Genomic DNA, 6,018 nt, shown 5'->3' with positions numbered 1-6,018 from the left:
CGCCTCCGACACCAGGACAGGCTCTGCCCATCGGCGCTGGGCTCTACCAGGGCAGGAGAAGACCCACGAGGTGCCCAACCACCATCACGGGATGGTGACCACCTCCGAGACCCACTTCTGCCCCCACCATTCATGCAGACGCCATCCAAAACCTCAAGGGCAAACGAATTTCCTTCTACCACCCTAAAAGCAGAGAAACACCACAACTCCGCCGGGCATCGGCCGTGCGACAGCAGGGTTGGGGGCATCCCCGGAGCCCCCGGGCTGCTCCATCTTCATCCCACCTTCCCAGCTCTTTTCCTAACCGCTCCCTTTTGCAGACGTAAATGTGGTAACGTCTTGCACTTGTTTAGACTCTGCTTCGGTTGCCGTGCGCAGTAACTTCTTCCAGATGTGTACGGCTCTTTGTCGCCGTAGCCACGTCCTGCCTGCGCTGGGTTTATTTAACTTTTTTTTTTTTTTTTAATGCCCTTTCTTGCTCTCAACCCTGCTCCGCTCTATAGGAAAAAATCCTGGCCGACGCCACCAGCACCTCTCTCCTATCAGAAAGCTTTTCGTGAGATGAGTATTTGGCCCGTCCAGCATGTCTCCTACCCTGGAAACATTTCCAAAAGCTACATAAGCTCCTGGAAAACACCCGGCTGACACGCAGCCAGCGCCGGGGCGAGGGTGAGATGAGGCCAGAGGTGGGAGCCGGGGATTTAAGCTCTGCTCCGGAACCCAAATCCCTGTGGTAGCTTCACGGACGTGGCAGAGGGGACCAGGGAGCTCCAGAGCTTGGAACTCTCGTAGCTCTGAAGCACGCAGGTCTGCAGGGAACAGGCAGGGATGGTCAAAGCCCTGATGCCACTCTGGTGGGCTCACCGTGAGGTCCTTGCCTTTTGGGGTATGCTGAGCCCACCTCTTACATGGAGACCTGGTCTTTGCCAGCCGCAGTTTTTCCCTCCTGATGTGGGAGAAGCTGTTTCCACAGTGGCCATTGCCACCAACACCAGGGGAAATGTCCTGGAAGGGGCACAACCACTGATACATTTGGGTGAAACACTTCATTTGACAAGAGTGTCTACAGCAAAGTTCCTAAAAGACAAAACACACATGGTTTCGTCGGCCACAACTACCCATGGGCTCACGTGGAATTTGCTGAAAGAACTTCCCAAAGCTCCCAGCAAATCCCACCCAACCCAGTTTGGTGGGATCCCACCCAACCTGGTTTGGTGGCTTTGCTGTGTAGGACAGGCAAGTTGGTCTCGTGCGTGACCGACGCAGTGCAGGGGCTGTCCTAACCCACTTAGGCCACCTCTTCTCCTGCTCCTCATCCCACCGTGCAAGGGCCAAGCAGGGTGAGATGTAAGACGCTTCCGCATAGGTTAAGGTTAATGGGGCACATGGACAACTGATCTCTCACAGGAGCTTTTTTGCTTCAACTGCTGGGATTCCTGAAAGGGGGTAACTCCAAGCTCTCGGCGCCTTCATGCAAAGATCTGGAAGGTCTGGAGTCTTCCTGGGAGATGGCTCTGCCATATCTTGCATAGATACCTCATTGGGGAGAATGACCAACGAAAGGGTAATGGGGGTCCAGCTCACCATAGAGGGATCTGGGGGTCCAGAGTTCAGTTCAGTTGCTGTTAGGGCACGGATTCTCCAGCAAGAGGGAAGCTCTGGAGAAACTGGTGAACGAGGAACACATGGAGGGAGGCCCGGTGACACGGGAGGAATGTTAGGTCTCCTCCCCGCCTCTTTCCAGCAGTGTGGTGCCCACAAAAGGGACGTCTCCTGTAGCTTTCCCTCTTCCTTTCTCTCGCTGGGCCATGAGATAGCAACCCAGTGACTCCACAAGGTCATAAGGGGTCTTAAAATGAAGGACCAGCCACAACAATACAGGGACTGGAAAACATTTAAGGAAACCAGGAGAGGTTCATATTTCCTTGGTATAACTGATCCCTGGTATTTCAATTTGCATTTCCATAGCTTCGGTCTTCTCCAAGAGAAGCGTCAGCAAGGACAAGGGACAAGAAGAAGGCTGATACCCTGTAATAGCTCAGACAGCTTTGCGTTTGTGAGGACCCACGCAAAAGCCTGGAGGTATTTAAGATGTGTAGACGTGGCGCTTAGGGACATGGTTTAATGGTGGACTTGGAAGTGTTAGGTTAATGGTGATCTTATGGATCTTTTCCAACTTAAAGGATTCTATGATTCTGTGAAGAACCAAGTGGACCTAGAAGGGTGTCTCTGAGGTGGTACCATGTCCTCCCACTGGCTCTGCCTGCCTGGGCTGGGTTCACTGCTTTAGGTGCAACAACTGTGCTCTGCTGAGCATCTTCTGTAGGCTGGAAGTCCCATGGATAGATGCTCTTGGTGTCCACCCTCCCCGAGCCAGCGCTGAGGCCCCAGCCCGTCAGGGCACGTGCGTGCTTGGGTAGAGCAAGAGGTGGAAGAGCTCTCCAGATTGCCATGGCCTCACCCATGGGACATAGGATGGAGGCTGGGGACATGGTCAACCCTTTGGGGATGTATCGTGGGCTTGGCAACTGGTTTCCACTCAGCAGATGGTTTTCTGAGCAGGCATATGGATCATGGAAAAGAAGGGATCAAATCAGGCCAAGAGAGAGAGAAAGAAAAAAAGAATAGGGAAAGCAAGAACATTCCTGGAGGCTCTCTGGCCTCTCTCCCTCCAACCTCCTGAGAGGAGGAGGAGGAGGAGGAGGAGGAGAGAGACAAAACAAAAGGCACAAGAAAAGAATGAGCCAAAGCAGCATTAACACGAGGTTTGCAAGGTCCAAAGCAAGCAGCGTCGTGATGCAACAGGGCAGGCCCCTTCCCAAAAGCCCGTCAGCTTTCGGAGGACCCGGGGGTCCTGCAGAAGACGCTGCCCTTTTATGGCCAGGCGAGGAGGGCCGTGGCGCGGGAGCCTGCCCTACTAAGGGAAAACGTCTCCCGCTTAGCGTTTGCAAGGAGAACACCCACAGCGTGAGTATAGACAAGCTCTCAAAGGACGACTGAAATATTGCTGCTTCGTGTTGACCCCGATTCTTCTTTTTTTTTTTTTTTTAATTTAATTTCCCCCCCCCCCCTTTGATTTCTCACTTCTGCCTCCAAACTGGGAGAAAATAATCAATTAAAAAAAAAGAAAAGCGATTGTTCAGGCAGGGCTGGCTGGTTTCAGGTGACACCTTCACATCACGACGTGGGGAATCGGGTTCCGAAAGGTCACCCGAGGACACGGGTCGCCCCCCGAGCAGGCAGAACCTTCGCGGGAGGACGGTCTCCTTCCCGCAGGCAGCTGCCGGCAGGCGAGCGGCGGCCGTGCCGGCGTTTATCCTCCCCTGCGCGGTGGAAGGGCTGCGATCCCAGCCGGGGAAGACGCCGTTACTCTACTCTTAAACATGACGGCGCGTGCCAAGTTCATCCACCCGCCGCGGCAAATCACAGCCGGGGCTGACCCGGCATCTCGCTGCCCGAGAGGGAGCCACCACCTCCCACAGCTGCAAAATACACCTTATCCCGGGATTTTCCTTTTGAGGGGTCACAACTCCACCGGGAATAGCTTTTTCTCTTTGGTTGGCCGAGGCAGGGAGGGGAATCCACGTTGCAAATAAGACCCTGACCCATCAGAAAGTCCAGCGAAGCTCCTGAATTTGTATTTGCTGTATTTTTCATGCACCCAGTAATTTGCCCGCCCACAGGTATCTGCCGGATCCAGCAGCAGCCAGGTTTTAATTCTCAGAGGAGGTCGTATTGGATTCCAGGTCCTGTTTTCTACCGATTTTGTAATAATCAGGTTTAATTTTGTATGTGCTAATGCCAACGTTAGAAAGTTTACTTCCAACCCTTGAATTATAGCACAGTGATGAGAAGAACCAAGTATTAAGGAAAAATTGCTTAGAGGAGGAAGGTGGAGACCCCCCCCCACGCTTCCAGATCCCCTGCAAAATATTTAGCTTATTTCACCCCTAGAAATTATAGGATCGTGGATTTACGTTGGCAGGCGTCTCCAGAGCTCACGTGGTTCAATGTCTTGCATTGCAGGGGGTTTCTCATCTTTTTCTTTCCTCATCTTTTTCTTTTCTCATCAAAGCAGGGGGTTTCTCATCTTTTTATTGCCTCGCTCTTCTCTCAGCGCTGCACCCGAGGACGTGGACCAGAGAGGAGCCTTAACCCAAGTTATCATTCACAGCCCAAACATCTGCCCTGCTGCTGAAGATCAAGAAAGACTTATTGGGGACCAAAACTCATAGCGAGGTGATGCTGTGGTGGGTCTCTTCACCCTGCCTGGCTCAGCGTGGCTTTAGCATCTTTGCATCCCTTGCGCGGTGTCGGTGTTGACAGACGTCGACTCATTAGCAGTGGGACTCGTTAGTATCGGTGCTGCAAAAACGCAGCACCAGAACTGGTGCCTTGGGGTATTTTTTCTAGGTGGGTCACCTAAATGTGTTATAAGGGAGGAGAGGACGGTGCAGTTGACATTACCCTGCTTTTTGAGCTGGTCCTGCTTGTCCCTGGGATGAGTGACAGCAGAGGAACGGAGCATTGCCAGGTCTTCGTTTTGGGGGAAAAGGGCTTATTTCGAGCGCTACTTAACGGCAGGTTTTAAGATCGAGGCCTCTGCATTGGATGCATCAAGCAAGCCAAGCCAAGCAAGCCAAGCCAAGTTGTCCTCGCTGCTGTTGCGTTGGAGAAACAATCTCTATTAACAACTTGACTTGGCAGTTTCAACATTTTGGGGAAAGAAATATTTTTATTCTCCCACCAGGCCTTTCTCCAGCCATTATTGGCTACTGCTTTCCTGCACGAACAATTTAACTCCTGTTATGTTCAGGGCACCGGACAAAAGTAAATTCAATAAAATTTAACCTTTTTCATGAAAAAGCACATGGATTCTATGTTCTATGTGGGAAAACCACAGGGTTTTATAAATATTTTTTTTTTTAAAGGCCTTGACAAGACCATTGAAGAAACTAAGTTGCCACTGGAGAAAAGGTCCTTTTATTTCTTGAAAGCTGTTTAAAAGACAAGAAGCAAAAGGTAGGGCTTTAATGGTCACTTTTCAGGATGGAAAAGAGTCCATGGTGTGGTTCACCAGAAACCGAGCCTGGGGTTTTTCAACATCCTCATCAGCAATCTGGAGGAGTAAGAGCAGACCCCCATCTCCGCAGCTGCAGGTGAGCTCTTCCAAGGTCACCAAGTGCCACACCGATGGCAAGCAACTCCAGGAGGCTCTCAAAAAAAGAAAAAGCAGAGAAGAAAGTTTCAAATGAACTTTGGTATGGGAATACATAAAGTTTGGAGGAAAAAGGTCTAAACCGCACTTGTGCGATGCTGAGTTGGAACCAGCAGCTAGAGCCGAGATCTTGGATTGCCACCAGCAGCTCTCTGAAATCACTGGCCCAACGCGCGGCCAAGATGTGTTCAAGGTGCAGCCAAAAAAAGCCAAGAAATTGTTATTTCTCTGCCTTCCCTGAGCACGCCCAACGCCCAGGGCATCACCTTGCTGCTGCAGAAAACCCTGGTGCGTCCAGGTTTTGAGTACTGTGTAGCCCCGATCTCCAAGAGGAGGACGATGGTGTTGGAGAAGCAGAAAGAAGAACAACTCAAATGACAAGTGGGCTGGGGCAGCTGCTTTACAAGGCGAGATGAAAAGGTCAGGACCCTTCAACCTGGAGAAGGGAAGGCTGTTGGGAGCAAGGTGCAGCAAGTCAAAACTACGACTCAAAGGAGCAGGAGATCAGTTTAAAACAATTAACAAAGTCCTCCTTCAGTCAGCGGGTTGCCACAAGAGCCAAATACATTACTAGATTCGAAGAAGGGTTGAAGAAATTAATGGGAAATAGGTCTGCCACCAGATACTAGAGGGAATGGGGCAGGCTGGTACCCACCAACGCCCATGATGCAGTGATTGCTGGTGCTGGGAGAGCAGAGGAGAATGAACTGAAGATATTTTGCCTTGCATGTTCTCCTGAAATATTATCTCCTGGCGCTGTTGGAAAAGACTATTAGGCTAGATAAACTTATATGAAAATG

The sequence above is a fragment of the Calonectris borealis genome, chromosome 2 (assembly GCF_964195595.1).
Source record: "Calonectris borealis chromosome 2, bCalBor7.hap1.2, whole genome shotgun sequence".
Taxonomy (NCBI): Eukaryota; Metazoa; Chordata; class Aves; order Procellariiformes; family Procellariidae; genus Calonectris; species Calonectris borealis.
This window is presented reverse-complemented; position numbering follows the sequence as displayed.